The 11776-nt window shown below is 42.3% G+C and overlaps 43 non-coding genes across 43 annotated transcripts; all 43 read left to right on the top strand.

Moving 5' to 3' along the window:
- The first annotated feature begins 4697 nt into the window (after positions 1-4697).
- Positions 4698-4770, top strand: TRNAM-CAU (transfer RNA methionine (anticodon CAU)). The gene has a single exon. It is a non-coding gene; the product is annotated as a tRNA-Met (tRNA).
- A 67-nt stretch (positions 4771-4837) lies between these two features.
- On the top strand, positions 4838-4910 carry TRNAM-CAU (transfer RNA methionine (anticodon CAU)). Its single transcript has one exon. It is a non-coding gene; the product is annotated as a tRNA-Met (tRNA).
- Positions 4911-4977: 67 nt separating this feature from the next.
- On the top strand, positions 4978-5050 carry TRNAM-CAU (transfer RNA methionine (anticodon CAU)). The gene has a single exon. It is a non-coding gene; the product is annotated as a tRNA-Met (tRNA).
- A 67-nt stretch (positions 5051-5117) lies between these two features.
- On the top strand, positions 5118-5190 carry TRNAM-CAU (transfer RNA methionine (anticodon CAU)). Its single transcript has one exon. It is a non-coding gene; the product is annotated as a tRNA-Met (tRNA).
- A 67-nt stretch (positions 5191-5257) lies between these two features.
- TRNAT-CGU (transfer RNA threonine (anticodon CGU)) lies at positions 5258-5330 on the top strand. The gene has a single exon. It is a non-coding gene; the product is annotated as a tRNA-Thr (tRNA).
- A 67-nt stretch (positions 5331-5397) lies between these two features.
- TRNAM-CAU (transfer RNA methionine (anticodon CAU)) lies at positions 5398-5470 on the top strand. The gene has a single exon. It is a non-coding gene; the product is annotated as a tRNA-Met (tRNA).
- Positions 5471-5537: 67 nt separating this feature from the next.
- TRNAT-CGU (transfer RNA threonine (anticodon CGU)) lies at positions 5538-5610 on the top strand. The gene has a single exon. It is a non-coding gene; the product is annotated as a tRNA-Thr (tRNA).
- A 67-nt stretch (positions 5611-5677) lies between these two features.
- Positions 5678-5750, top strand: TRNAM-CAU (transfer RNA methionine (anticodon CAU)). Its single transcript has one exon. It is a non-coding gene; the product is annotated as a tRNA-Met (tRNA).
- Positions 5751-5817: 67 nt separating this feature from the next.
- Positions 5818-5890, top strand: TRNAT-CGU (transfer RNA threonine (anticodon CGU)). The gene has a single exon. It is a non-coding gene; the product is annotated as a tRNA-Thr (tRNA).
- Positions 5891-5957: 67 nt separating this feature from the next.
- TRNAM-CAU (transfer RNA methionine (anticodon CAU)) lies at positions 5958-6030 on the top strand. The gene has a single exon. It is a non-coding gene; the product is annotated as a tRNA-Met (tRNA).
- A 67-nt stretch (positions 6031-6097) lies between these two features.
- On the top strand, positions 6098-6170 carry TRNAM-CAU (transfer RNA methionine (anticodon CAU)). The gene has a single exon. It is a non-coding gene; the product is annotated as a tRNA-Met (tRNA).
- Positions 6171-6378: 208 nt separating this feature from the next.
- On the top strand, positions 6379-6451 carry TRNAM-CAU (transfer RNA methionine (anticodon CAU)). Its single transcript has one exon. It is a non-coding gene; the product is annotated as a tRNA-Met (tRNA).
- A 67-nt stretch (positions 6452-6518) lies between these two features.
- Positions 6519-6591, top strand: TRNAT-CGU (transfer RNA threonine (anticodon CGU)). Its single transcript has one exon. It is a non-coding gene; the product is annotated as a tRNA-Thr (tRNA).
- A 67-nt stretch (positions 6592-6658) lies between these two features.
- On the top strand, positions 6659-6731 carry TRNAM-CAU (transfer RNA methionine (anticodon CAU)). The gene has a single exon. It is a non-coding gene; the product is annotated as a tRNA-Met (tRNA).
- Positions 6732-6798: 67 nt separating this feature from the next.
- TRNAM-CAU (transfer RNA methionine (anticodon CAU)) lies at positions 6799-6871 on the top strand. The gene has a single exon. It is a non-coding gene; the product is annotated as a tRNA-Met (tRNA).
- A 67-nt stretch (positions 6872-6938) lies between these two features.
- On the top strand, positions 6939-7011 carry TRNAM-CAU (transfer RNA methionine (anticodon CAU)). Its single transcript has one exon. It is a non-coding gene; the product is annotated as a tRNA-Met (tRNA).
- A 67-nt stretch (positions 7012-7078) lies between these two features.
- TRNAM-CAU (transfer RNA methionine (anticodon CAU)) lies at positions 7079-7151 on the top strand. The gene has a single exon. It is a non-coding gene; the product is annotated as a tRNA-Met (tRNA).
- A 67-nt stretch (positions 7152-7218) lies between these two features.
- TRNAM-CAU (transfer RNA methionine (anticodon CAU)) lies at positions 7219-7291 on the top strand. The gene has a single exon. It is a non-coding gene; the product is annotated as a tRNA-Met (tRNA).
- A 67-nt stretch (positions 7292-7358) lies between these two features.
- TRNAM-CAU (transfer RNA methionine (anticodon CAU)) lies at positions 7359-7431 on the top strand. The gene has a single exon. It is a non-coding gene; the product is annotated as a tRNA-Met (tRNA).
- Positions 7432-7498: 67 nt separating this feature from the next.
- TRNAI-UAU (transfer RNA isoleucine (anticodon UAU)) lies at positions 7499-7571 on the top strand. Its single transcript has one exon. It is a non-coding gene; the product is annotated as a tRNA-Ile (tRNA).
- Positions 7572-7638: 67 nt separating this feature from the next.
- On the top strand, positions 7639-7711 carry TRNAM-CAU (transfer RNA methionine (anticodon CAU)). Its single transcript has one exon. It is a non-coding gene; the product is annotated as a tRNA-Met (tRNA).
- A 208-nt stretch (positions 7712-7919) lies between these two features.
- On the top strand, positions 7920-7992 carry TRNAM-CAU (transfer RNA methionine (anticodon CAU)). Its single transcript has one exon. It is a non-coding gene; the product is annotated as a tRNA-Met (tRNA).
- A 67-nt stretch (positions 7993-8059) lies between these two features.
- Positions 8060-8132, top strand: TRNAM-CAU (transfer RNA methionine (anticodon CAU)). The gene has a single exon. It is a non-coding gene; the product is annotated as a tRNA-Met (tRNA).
- Positions 8133-8339: 207 nt separating this feature from the next.
- Positions 8340-8412, top strand: TRNAM-CAU (transfer RNA methionine (anticodon CAU)). Its single transcript has one exon. It is a non-coding gene; the product is annotated as a tRNA-Met (tRNA).
- Positions 8413-8479: 67 nt separating this feature from the next.
- TRNAM-CAU (transfer RNA methionine (anticodon CAU)) lies at positions 8480-8552 on the top strand. The gene has a single exon. It is a non-coding gene; the product is annotated as a tRNA-Met (tRNA).
- Positions 8553-8619: 67 nt separating this feature from the next.
- Positions 8620-8692, top strand: TRNAM-CAU (transfer RNA methionine (anticodon CAU)). The gene has a single exon. It is a non-coding gene; the product is annotated as a tRNA-Met (tRNA).
- A 67-nt stretch (positions 8693-8759) lies between these two features.
- On the top strand, positions 8760-8832 carry TRNAM-CAU (transfer RNA methionine (anticodon CAU)). The gene has a single exon. It is a non-coding gene; the product is annotated as a tRNA-Met (tRNA).
- Positions 8833-8899: 67 nt separating this feature from the next.
- Positions 8900-8972, top strand: TRNAM-CAU (transfer RNA methionine (anticodon CAU)). Its single transcript has one exon. It is a non-coding gene; the product is annotated as a tRNA-Met (tRNA).
- A 67-nt stretch (positions 8973-9039) lies between these two features.
- TRNAM-CAU (transfer RNA methionine (anticodon CAU)) lies at positions 9040-9112 on the top strand. Its single transcript has one exon. It is a non-coding gene; the product is annotated as a tRNA-Met (tRNA).
- Positions 9113-9319: 207 nt separating this feature from the next.
- Positions 9320-9392, top strand: TRNAM-CAU (transfer RNA methionine (anticodon CAU)). Its single transcript has one exon. It is a non-coding gene; the product is annotated as a tRNA-Met (tRNA).
- A 208-nt stretch (positions 9393-9600) lies between these two features.
- Positions 9601-9673, top strand: TRNAM-CAU (transfer RNA methionine (anticodon CAU)). Its single transcript has one exon. It is a non-coding gene; the product is annotated as a tRNA-Met (tRNA).
- A 67-nt stretch (positions 9674-9740) lies between these two features.
- Positions 9741-9813, top strand: TRNAM-CAU (transfer RNA methionine (anticodon CAU)). The gene has a single exon. It is a non-coding gene; the product is annotated as a tRNA-Met (tRNA).
- A 67-nt stretch (positions 9814-9880) lies between these two features.
- TRNAM-CAU (transfer RNA methionine (anticodon CAU)) lies at positions 9881-9953 on the top strand. The gene has a single exon. It is a non-coding gene; the product is annotated as a tRNA-Met (tRNA).
- Positions 9954-10020: 67 nt separating this feature from the next.
- On the top strand, positions 10021-10093 carry TRNAM-CAU (transfer RNA methionine (anticodon CAU)). Its single transcript has one exon. It is a non-coding gene; the product is annotated as a tRNA-Met (tRNA).
- Positions 10094-10160: 67 nt separating this feature from the next.
- TRNAM-CAU (transfer RNA methionine (anticodon CAU)) lies at positions 10161-10233 on the top strand. The gene has a single exon. It is a non-coding gene; the product is annotated as a tRNA-Met (tRNA).
- A 207-nt stretch (positions 10234-10440) lies between these two features.
- TRNAM-CAU (transfer RNA methionine (anticodon CAU)) lies at positions 10441-10513 on the top strand. Its single transcript has one exon. It is a non-coding gene; the product is annotated as a tRNA-Met (tRNA).
- Positions 10514-10580: 67 nt separating this feature from the next.
- TRNAM-CAU (transfer RNA methionine (anticodon CAU)) lies at positions 10581-10653 on the top strand. Its single transcript has one exon. It is a non-coding gene; the product is annotated as a tRNA-Met (tRNA).
- Positions 10654-10720: 67 nt separating this feature from the next.
- TRNAM-CAU (transfer RNA methionine (anticodon CAU)) lies at positions 10721-10793 on the top strand. The gene has a single exon. It is a non-coding gene; the product is annotated as a tRNA-Met (tRNA).
- Positions 10794-10860: 67 nt separating this feature from the next.
- On the top strand, positions 10861-10933 carry TRNAM-CAU (transfer RNA methionine (anticodon CAU)). The gene has a single exon. It is a non-coding gene; the product is annotated as a tRNA-Met (tRNA).
- Positions 10934-11000: 67 nt separating this feature from the next.
- On the top strand, positions 11001-11073 carry TRNAM-CAU (transfer RNA methionine (anticodon CAU)). The gene has a single exon. It is a non-coding gene; the product is annotated as a tRNA-Met (tRNA).
- Positions 11074-11280: 207 nt separating this feature from the next.
- On the top strand, positions 11281-11353 carry TRNAM-CAU (transfer RNA methionine (anticodon CAU)). Its single transcript has one exon. It is a non-coding gene; the product is annotated as a tRNA-Met (tRNA).
- A 208-nt stretch (positions 11354-11561) lies between these two features.
- Positions 11562-11634, top strand: TRNAM-CAU (transfer RNA methionine (anticodon CAU)). Its single transcript has one exon. It is a non-coding gene; the product is annotated as a tRNA-Met (tRNA).
- A 67-nt stretch (positions 11635-11701) lies between these two features.
- Positions 11702-11774, top strand: TRNAM-CAU (transfer RNA methionine (anticodon CAU)). The gene has a single exon. It is a non-coding gene; the product is annotated as a tRNA-Met (tRNA).
- Positions 11775-11776: the final 2 nt, after the last annotated feature.

Below are 11776 nucleotides of genomic sequence, written 5' to 3' on the forward strand. Positions count from 1 at the left end.
AACTACATCTAAATTTCCACTTCTGCAAGCCCAAGAAAACGGTGTTAGTCCATATGTGTTAGGCGTTTCAACTTTAGCTCCCTTTTCTACTAAGAATTTAACCACATCTAAATTTCCACTTCTGCAAGGCTGGAATAACGGTGTTTCCCCCCGTTTGTCCTCCGTTTCAATTTTAGCTCCCTTTTCTACTAAGAATTTAACCACATCTAACGTTCCATTGCCGGAAGCCAAAAATAACGGTGTTTTTCCGTCATTGTCCGCTCTTTCAACTTTAGCTCCGTTTTCTACTAGGAATTTGACGACGTCGAAATGTCCGCCTTCTGACGCCGCGAATAACGGCGTTTGTCCATCATTGTCGGCTGCTTCAACTTTCGCTCCTTTTTCCAGCAGGAATTTGACCAAGTCCAAAAACCCTTTCTGTGAACTCAGGAATAGAGGAGTGCGTCCATCTTTGTCGCTCTTGTTGACGTCTTCCCCATTGGACAATAAGATACTTATCGAATCTTGGAAGCCATTAGAGAAAGTGTCGTTTATAACTGACAACCATACTATTATCCACAAAGCCTTCATTATATCTAAAGGCAACCTTATCTGTGCAAATTGGCACACTTCAGATGTCGATGCCTGCATTGGAATTGTGAAACCATGTGCTATTTAATAATTCCCATAATGCTAGTAAGGTTAAAATTGAACTTGACTCCATCAGAGGGAGGTACTTTGCAGTTCTAGAGTTGCTATCAAGGCGCGAAAACTAACATATTTTCGTAACCTAATTAAGGAGTGTTATCTTACAGCCAATAAAGAATCGAAAAGGTGTTTTTCTACTTTGCTACAATAGAAATCCTTCTCGTATGAATACCCGTTGTTAAATCAGGTAAGAAAGGAAATATTTTGGACCAAATGTTTGGTGCAAAAGTTTAAATTTGTTCTTTCTTTTAACTTTCTAAGCTCACTCAACAATTTTGGTCTTTTTGGCTTTTTGCCGAATCGAATCCAAGACTAATGTAATTGTTAATATGGCCTGATATCAACCGGTTAACTTTAGAACTATTGTGGTGCCAGCGATTACAAGGGACTCTCCGTGAGCGACGCGTCGTTTGCGGGGGAATAGAGGGGAACCGCCGTAAGCAACTTCATTAAGCAACTGATTTAAAAACAGCGAATGCTAATTTTGCGCCTTTATAAAGCAATAACTGTTACCGGCGACTTCGATCCTGTGGAATTAGTATTATATTTAATATTTCATCGAATTACCTTTATCTCAAACCTACGAAGTGGCTCCCAGCTGCTTGACACACAACTAGTCTCTATAATTCCAGCGGTGTTTGTGCCAAATTTGTTCGCGATTAGCTATATATGTACATGTATATGTTTATATCAGATAAAGGATAAAGCGACACTGAGACATTCATCGTAGCTTAATTTTAAAGGAAAAACACGTTCCAGAATTTTCGTTCTTTCATTTGAAAGAGCGTATCAAACATCGGATAGCTTAAATTGGTGCTATGAATTCGTCTACAATATTAAAAACTAACGTTTGAATGTTTCTTTGACTTTCCCTTACGAGTTTCTCTTCAATTTATCCGATTGTTATGAAACTTTGGTGAGTTGTTGGGCCCAAGTCCGTCAAGGTTTTACAAGTCCTTTGGTTCACTTACCCTAGCGATGGGACGGAGGCGAACCCCTAGCCATTACCCTCTGAAGATCGTCCCATTCCAGATGCGTAACATTTTAGCTTTATGAATAACAACTAATTAAGCATCGTTTTATCATGGGCGAAGAATTGTAAGAGGACTAGGCAGTCCCAAGCTTCTACGCGCAAACGATTTCGTCTTTCTAAAAAAACAGCCATCCCGTATCAGCGGGGGTTAAAATAGGGGAGAAACCGGAATTGGGGTCAAGCATTTCCGGCTACGGCCAATTTTGCGCGATCTCGGTTGGCCGTATTTCGGAGTATTGCCCTTTAAAAATGGCGGTTTTCCGAATTTATCTTGTTGAAACCCAAACCTTTGGTCAAGAATAGTTAAACGGTACGGCAAAAAGGATAAAGTTAAGTATTTTAATTTTTCAAGACGGTTAAAAATAAGCTCTGCGCTTCACCTATCTGTAATAGTTTTAGTCGCTACTTTCATAAACCGTACATAAAAACCAAGCCTTTGCTATGCTAACAATGGGCGGATTGTCTGGCTAAATTTAGGCTCAGCTGCTATTGCCTTGTCACACTCACGCATGCGCTGAATTTGGAATTATATTTTCCGGATTTTTGAGCCACGTGATTTGACCCCAAAGAGTGACGAATTTCCGGTTTCCGATAAATTGAGCCGATAGATCGCGCTACTAGTGGCCGGTTTTTCCGTTGGACGCCTTTTCGCGACCCTGCCTAGTCCTCTTACAATTCTTCGCCCATGGTTTTATACTGTATTTAAAAGTTATAAAAAAATTGTTTCTTAGAAAAGATCAACATCATGCACATATTTGATTGGGCGTTGTTCCAAAGAGTATTTAGTGATTAGTGTCTTCATGGATAGGAAACCACCCGGTTTGTACTCGTTTAAAAATTCCGGGAAACGCTGGGTAGCTTAGCCAGTCTACAATATTAAAGATGATACCAAATGAATTCGAGGTTGTTACGTAAAATTATATGGGATGAAGTAAATATTACAACCAGAGGGATATCGTCCAGCTGTCTTGTTCGTGGTCAGCTTGTACCACGTGACGGGTCCATCACACTGAAGCCTAACGCGCGTACGCTCTTGTTGATCTATCCAGTGCACTTTAATTTTGTTAGTGAATATTCATCACTTAATTTGGACCTTCATTTTGAAAAAAAAACCAAAATTAAACGATGAATTTTTCCTTTAATTGATAAGATACGAGGAATTGAACACTAATACTAGAAAATTTTAATTATATCGAAAGAGTTGGGCGTATCATTAAATATTTCCAAGGATTGAAACGAGAGACGATTCTAAGAGAATATTATCGGCCTGAATCGAACTGAAAAGGGAGTTTGACCTTTGCAACGTTGCACGAATTCATTATGAAACCAGGGATACTAGTTGATTTAAAAGGGATTCAAAGGTAGAAGAAAATTAAGGAACGTTATCGGCGTGGCATGCGCACTAGGGTGCACCGTATTTCTTAGTTTTTAGTACTATTCAAGGAGACGGATTTTCCATTAGCAGTCAATCGAGTGGAAGCTAGGAGGCGCAGCATTTTCAGGACGTCCTTAACTTGATTAGTGAATATTCGCCTTCTAACCCTAACCCCTATCGGTAATCTGCAGCAGAGTCGAGAATAAGGGAGAAAGAAAACAAACTTAACCCTACATTGAACTTGAAAGAAAAGAAATTTGGTTCACACGCTGTTATAGATATCGCAAACATATGGATTGGTAAATATTCATCCACAAGCAGCGCATAACCTGTAAACATGGTAATTCGCAATAGACAATTTCGATGGAACTAAGTTCAAACATTCGAAGTTTCAGTGATCAAAGAATCGAATTTTTTAAAATACAAAACGCACCTAACCAAACCAAACCAAACCTAACCAAACCTAACCTAACCTAACTTAACCAAAAATTTAGAGCTCGGCATTTTCGATCAATTATCCACAAATTGCTGGATAACCGATTATTTATAAACAAATTTGTGGATTATAATACGATTTAACATGTAAGTTCTGTGGATAATTTTCGGGTATGGATAAAGATAAAATAAAGTGGATAATTGATCGAAAATGCCGAGCTCTACTAAAATTTATGATTTAATATTAGGTAATTTTTTACTAATTTTAACAAAACTCATTCCGCGTAAATTATTTTATTTTTTCATAATTTACACGTTATTTTAAGTTAGGTTTGGTTTGGTTAAGTGCGGCGCCGCTGCGTGTATCATCACAGAGAGTCCCGGCAAAGCCTTTGGCACTGCTATATATATAATTAGTTTTTTAATGTTAATTATTGTTTGCGCTTACTATAATGGTGTGCAATGAATAGAGGAAGGCGTAAGCTTTCATTTGGTATACGATTTATTAAGTTTGGAAGAGCAGGGGCTATTCTTAAATTTAGCCTAATAAATAATAAAAAGGTAAAGCAACCGGGGCTAAAAGCGAGCATGAGGTAAAAATTTCTTTACTAGACGCCATACCTCCAGTTGCACCACAAGGTCCGGAATCGTTCCCTGCTGTAGCGTAAAAAGTCCGCGTTAGCTCGGTGTTCTAATTTGATCCTAATGCGATCGCTGATTATTTTGGCGTTGAGCGTCTTTTTGTCGAAGATGGCGGAGTTTCTGGCTTTCCATAATTGGTACTTGGTTTCCGAGAATGTAATATTGGCGACGTAGTTTAGTTCGAAGGACACTGGCAACGGTGCTTGGTAGAGGGCAGCTTTCGATGAAATGAATCGACAATTCATGAAGTTTTTAACTTTATTCCAGCACAGAACGGCGTTGATGCACTGGAAAAGCATGTGTACAAGGGTTTCGTTAGCCGGACATAGAGGACATTTCCTTGTGGTGGACATGTTCCTGGTATATTAAATGTCTCGGGTGGAAACCACATCATGGATGACTTTATACTGAAAGTCCCTGCGAGATCCCTCTAGATAGGCTAAGGATGCACGCTGAAAGATGCTGTCCCAGTTAAGGTGCGGTTGCAACGCTTGATTGATAAAGAGGTGACATGTTCTAATAACAGCCTTGATAGCGCAGTAGGTAGCGCGTCAGTCTCATAATCTGAAGGTCGTGAGTTCGATCCTCACTCGGGGCAAGATTTTGGCGCTGATTTTCGTTAATAGAATACTTGGTTGATAAAGAGGTGACATGTTCTAATAACAGCCTCGATAGCGCAGTAGGTAGCGCGTCAGTCTCATAATCTGAAGGTCGTGAGTTCGATCCTCACTCGGGGCAAGATTTTGGCGCTGATTTTCGTTAATAGAATACTTGATTGATAAAGAGTAGACATGTTCTAATAACAGCCTCGGTAGCGCAGTAGGTAGCGCGTCAGTCTCATAATCTGAAGGTCGTGAGTTCGATCCTCACTCGGGGCATGATTTTGGCGCTGATTTTCGTTAATAGAATACTTGATTCATAAAGAGGTGACATGTTCTGACAACAGCCTCGATAGCGCAGTAGGTAGCGCGTCAGTCTCATAATCTGAAGGTCGTTAGTTCGATCCTCACTCGGGGCATTATTTTGGCGCTGATTTTCGTTAAAAGAATACTTGGTTGATAAAGAGGTGACATGTTCTGACAACAGCCTCGATAGCGCAGAAGGTAGCGCGTTAGTCTCGTAATCTGAAGGTCGTGAGTTCGATCGTCACTCGGGGCAATATTTTGGCGCTGATTTTCGTTAATAGAATACTTGATTGATAAATAGGTTAATTGATCTAATATCAGCCTCGATAGCGCAGTCGGTAGCGCGTCAGTCTCATAATCTGAAGGCTGTGAGTTCGATCCTCACTCGGGGCATGATTTTGGCGCTGATTTTCGCTAATAGAATACTTGATTGATAAAGAGGTGACATGTTCAGACAACAGCCTCGATAGCGCAGAAGGTAGCGCGTCAGTCTCGTAATCTGAAGGTCGTGAGTTCGATCGTCACTCGGGGCAATATTTTGGCGCTGATTTTCGTTAATAGAATACTTGATTGATAAATAGGTTATTTGATCTAATAACAGCCTCGATAGCGCAGTCGGTAGCGCGTCAGTCTCATAATCTGTAGGTCGTGAGTTCGATCCGCACTCGAGGCATGATTTTGGCGCTGATTTTCGGTAATAGAATACTTGGTTGATAAAGAGGTGACATGTTCTAATAACAGCCTCGATAGCGCAGTAGGTGGCGCGTCAGTCTCGTAATCTGAAGGTTGTGAGTTCGATCCTCACTCGGGGCATGATTTTGGCGCTGATTTTCGTCAATAGAATACTTGATTGATAAAGAGTTGACATGTTCTAATAACAGCCTCGGTAGCGCAGTAGGTAGCGCGTCAGTCTCATAATCTGAAGGTCGTGAGTTCGATCCTCACTCGGAGCATGATTTTGGCGCTGATTTTCGATAATAGAATACTTTATTCATAAAGAGGTGACATGTTCTGACAACAGCCTCGATAGCGCTGTAGGTAGCGCGTCAGTCTCATAATCTGAAGGTCGTGAGTTCGATCCTCACTCGGGGCATGATTTTGGCGCTGATTTTCGTTAATAGAATACTTGGTTGATAAAGAGGTGACATGTTCTAATAACAGCCTCGATAGCGCAGTAGGTGGCGCTTCAGTCTCATAATCTGAAGGTCGTGAGTTCGATCCTAACTCAGGGCATGATTTTGGCGCTGATTTTCGTTAATAGAATACTTGATTGATAAGGAGTTGACAATGTTCTAATAACAGCCTCGGTAGCGCAGTAGGTAGCGCGTCAGTTTCATAATCTGAAGGTCGTGAGTTCGATCCTCACTCGGGGCATGATTTTGGCGCTGATTTTCGTTAATAGAATACTTGATTCATAAAGAGGTGATATGTTCTGACAACAGCCTCGATAGCGCAGTAGGTAGCGCGTCAGTCTCGTAGTCTGAAGGTCGTGAGTTCGATCGTCACTTGGGGCAATATTTTGGCGCTGATTTTCGTTAATAGAATACTTGATTGATAAATAGGTTAATGTATCTAATAACAGCCTCGATAGCGCAGCCGGTAGCGCGTCAGTCTCATAATCTGAAGGTCGTGAGTTCGATCCTCACTCGGGGCATGATTTTGGCGCTGATTTTCGTTAATAGAATACTTGATTCATAAAGAGGTGACATGTTCTGACAACAGCCTCAATAGCGCAGTAGGTAGCGCGTCAGTCTCATAATCTGAAGGTCGTGAGTTCGATCCTCACTCGGGGCGTGATTTTGGCGCTGATTTTCGTTAATAGAATACTTGGTTGATAAAGAGGTGACATGTGCTAATAAGAGCCTCGATAGCGCAGTAGGTGGCGCGTCAGTCTCATAATCTGAAGGTCGTGAGTTCGATCCTCACTCGGGACCACTTTTTGGAGCTGATTTTCGTAACTGGAATACTTAATTGATAATTAGGTTAATTGATCTAAAAACAGCCTCGATAGCGCAGTCGGTAGCGCGTCAGTCTCATAATCTGAAGGTCATGAGTTCGATCGTCATTCGGGGCAATATTTTGGCGCTGATTTTCGTTAGTAGAATACTTGATTGATAAATAGGTTAATTGATTTAATAACAGCCTCGATAGCGCAGTAGGTAGCGCGTCAGTCTCATAATCTGAAGGTCGTGAGTTCGATCCTCACTCGGGGCATGATTTTGGCGCTGATTTTCGTTAATAGAATACTTGATTGATAAAGAGTTGACATGTTCTAATAACAGCCTCGGTAGCGCAGTAGGTAGCGCGTCAGTCTCATAATCTGATGGTCGTGAGTTCGATCCTCACTCGGGGCGTGACTTTGGCGCTGATTTTCGTTAATAGAATACTTGGTTGATAAAGAGGTGACATGTTCTAATAAGAGCCTCGGTAGCGCAGTAGGTAGAGCGTCAGTCTTATAATCTGAAGGTCGTGAGTTCGATCCTCACTCGGGACCACTTTTTGGAGCTGATTTTCGTAACTGGAATACTTAATTGATAATTAGGTTAATTGATCTAAAAACAGCCTCGATAGCGCAGTCGGTAGCGCGTCAGTCTCATAATCTGAAGGTCGTGAGTTCGATCGTCACTCGGGGCAATATTTTGGCGCTGATTTTCGTTAGTAGAATACTTGATTGATAAATAGGTTAATTGAATTAATAACAGCCTCGATAGCGCAGTAGGTAGCGCGTCAGTCTCATAATACGAAGGTCGTGAGTGCGATCCTCACTCGGGGCATGATTTTGGCGCTGATTTTCCCTAAATAGAATACTTGGTTGATAAAGAGGTGACATGTTCCAATAACAGCCTCGATAGCGCAGTAGGTAGCGCGTCAGTCTCATAATCTGAAGGTCGTGAGTTCGATCCTCACTCGGGGCATGATTTTGGCGCTGATTTTCGTTAATAGAATACTTGATTCGTAAAGAGGTGACATGTTCTGAGAACAGCCTCGATAGCGCAGTAGGTAGCGCGTCAGTCTCATAATCTGAAGGTCGTGAGTTCGATCCTCACTCGGGGCAAGATTTTGTCGCTGATTTTCGTTAATAGAATACTTGATTGATAGAGAGTTGACATGCTCTAATAACAGCCTCGGTAGCGCAGTAGGTAGCGCGTCAGTCTCATAATCTAAAGGTCTTGAGTTCGATCCTCTCTCGGGGCATGATTTTGGCGCTGATTTTCGTTAATGGAATACTTGATTGATAAATAGGTTAATTGGTCTAATAACAGCCTCGATAGCGCAGTAGGTAGCGCGTCAGTCTCATAATCTGAAGGTCGTGAGTTCGATCCTCATTCGGGGCGTGATTTTGGCGCTGATTTTCGTTAATAGAATACTTGGTTGATAAAGAGGTGACATGTTCTAATAACAGCCTCGATAGCGCAGTAGGTAGCGCGTCAGTCTCATAATCTGAAGGTCGTGAGTTCGGTCCTCACTCGGGGCGTGATTTTGGCACTGATTTTCGTTAATAGAATACTTGGTTGATAAAGAGGTGACATGTTCTAATAACAGCCTCGATAGCGCAGTAGGTAGCGCGTCAGTCTCATAATCTGAAGGTCGTGAGTTCGATCCTCACTCGGGACCACTTTCTGGAGCTGATTTTCGTAACTGGAATACTTAATTGATAATTAGGTTAATTGATCTAAAAACAGCCTCGATAGCGCAGTCGGTAGCGCGTCAGTCTCATAATCTGAAGGTCATGAGTTCGATCGTCATTCGGGGCAATATTTTGGCGCTGATTTTCGTTAGTAGAATACTTAATTGATAAATAGGTTAATTGATTTAATAACAGCCTCGATAGCGCAGTAGGTAGCGCGTCAGTCTCATAATCTGAAGGTCGTGAGTTCGATCCTCACTCGGGGCATGATTTTGGCGCTGATTTTCGTTAATAGAATACTTGATTGATAAAGAGTTGACATGTTCTAATAACAGCCTCGGTAGCGCAGTAGGTAGCGCGTCAGTCTCATAATCTGATGGTCGTGAGTTCGATCCTCACTCGGGGCGTGACTTTGGCGCTGATTTTCGTTAATAGAATACTTGGTTGATAAAGAGGTGACATGTTCTAATAAGAGCCTCGGTAGCGCAGTAGGTAGAGCGTCAGTCTCATAATCTGAAGGTCGTGAGTTCGATCCTCACTCGGGACCACTTTTTGGAGCTGATTTTCGTAACTGGAATACTTAATTGATAATTAGGTTAATTGATCTAAAAACAGCCTCGATAGCGCAGTCGGTAGCGCGTCAGTCTCATAATCTGAAGGTCGTGAGTTCGATCGTCACTCGGGGCAATATTTTGGCGCTGATTTTCGTTAGTAGAATACTTGATTGATAAATAGGTTAATTGAATTAATAACAGCCTCAATAGCGCAGTAGGTAGCGCGTCAGTCTCATAATACGAAGGTCGTGAGTGCGATCCTCACTCGGGGCATGATTTTGGCGCTGATTTTCCCTAAATAGAATACTTGGTTGATAAAGAGGTGACATGTTCCAATAACAGCCTCGATAGCGCAGTAGGTAGCGCGTCAGTCTCATAATCTGAAGGTCGTGAGTTCGATCCTCACTCGGGGCATGATTTTGGCGCTGATTTTCGTTAATAGAATACTTGATTCGTAAAGAGGTGACATGTTCTGAGAACAGCCTCGATAGCGCAGTAGGTAGCGCGTCAGTCTCATAATCTGAAGGTCGTGAGTTCGATCCTCACTCGGGGCAAGATTTTGTCGCTGATTTTCGTTAATGGAATACTTGATTGATAAATAGGTTAATTGGTCTAATAACAGCCTCGATAGCGCAGTAGGTAGCGCGTCAGTCTCATAATCTGAAGGTCGTGAGTTCGATCCTCACTCGGGGCGTGATTTTGGCGCTGATTTTCGTTAATAGAATACTTGGTTGATAAAGAGGGGACATGTTCTAATAACAGCCTCGATAGCGCAGTAGGTAGCGCGTCAGTCTCATAATCTGAAGGTCGTGAGTTCGGTCCTCACTCGGGGCGTGATTTTGGCACTGATTTTCGTTAATAGAATACTTGGTTGATAAAGAGGTGACATGTTCTAATAACAGCCTCGATAGCGCAGTAGGTAGCGCGTCAGTCTCATAATCTGAAGGTCGTGAGTTCGATCCTCACTCGGGGCAAGATTTTGTCGCTGATTTTCGTTAATAGAATACTTGATTGATAGAGAGTTGACATGCTCTAATAACAGCCTCGGTAGCGCAGTAGGTAGCGCGTCAGTCTCATAATCTAAAGGTCTTGAGTTCGATCCTCTCTCGGGGCATGATTTTGGCGCTGATTTTCGTTAATGGAATACTTGATTGATAAATAGGTTAATTGGTCTAATAACAGCCTCGATAGCGCAGTAGGTAGCGCGTCAGTCTCATAATCTGAAGGTCGTGAGTTCGGTCCTCACTCGGGGCGTGATTTTGGCACTGATTTTCGTTAATAGAATACTTGGTTGATAAAGAGGTGACATGTTCTAATAACAGCCTCGATAGCGCAGTAGGTAGCGCGTCAGTCTCATAATCTGAAGGTCGTGAGTTCGATCCTCACTCGGGACCACTTTCTGGAGCTGATTTTCGTAACTGGAATACTTAATTGATAATTAGGTTAATTGATCTAAAAACAGCCTCGATAGCGCAGTCGGTAGCGCGTCAGTCTCATAATCTGAAGGTCATGAGTTCGATCGTCATTCGGGGCAATATTTTGGCGCTGATTTTCGTTAGTAGAATACTTGATTGATAAATAGGTTAATTGATTTAATAACAGCCTCGATAGCGCAGTAGGTAGCGCGTCAGTCTCATAATCTGAAGGTCGTGAGTTCGATCCTCACTCGGGGCATGATTTTGGCGCTGATTTTCGTTAATAGAATACTTGATTGATAAAGAGTTGACATGTTCTAATAACAGCCTCGGTAGCGCAGTAGGTAGCGCGTCAGTCTCATAATCTGATGGTCGTGAGTTCGATCCTCACTCGGGGCGTGACTTTGGCGCTGATTTTCGTTAATAGAATACTTGGTTGATAAAGAGGTGACATGTTCTAATAAGAGCCTCGGTAGCGCAGTAGGTAGAGCGTCAGTCTCATAATCTGAAGGTCGTGAGTTCGATCCTCACTCGGGACCACTTTTTGGAGCCGATTTTCGTAACTGGAATACTTAATTGATAATTAGGTTAATTGATCTAAAAACAGCCTCGATAGCGCAGTCGGTAGCGCGTCAGTCTCATAATCTGAAGGTCGTGAGTTCGATCGTCACTCGGGGCAATATTTTGGCGCTGATTTTCGTTAGTAGAATACTTGATTGATAAATAGGTTAATTGAATTAATAACAGCCTCAATAGCGCAGTAGGTAGCGCGTCAGTCTCATAATACGAAGGTCGTGAGTGCGATCCTCACTCGGGGCATGATTTTGGCGCTGATTTTCCCTAAATAGAATACTTGGTTGATAAAGAGGTGACATGTTCCAATAACAGCCTCGATAGCGCAGTAGGTAGCGCGTCAGTCTCATAATCTGAAGGTCGTGAGTTCGATCCTCACTCGGGGCATGATTTTGGCGCTGATTTTCGTTAATAGAATACTTGATTCGTAAAGAGGTGACATGTTCTGAGAACAGCCTCGATAGCGCAGTAGGTAGCGCGTCAGTCTCATAATCTGAAGGTCGTGAGTTCGATCCTCACTCGGGGCAAG

This window comes from Phalangium opilio, unplaced genomic scaffold (assembly GCF_054372755.1).
Source record: "Phalangium opilio isolate 3A_F unplaced genomic scaffold, DU_Popi_V2 ptg000002l_1, whole genome shotgun sequence".
In the NCBI taxonomy this organism is placed as follows: Eukaryota; Metazoa; Arthropoda; class Arachnida; order Opiliones; family Phalangiidae; genus Phalangium; species Phalangium opilio.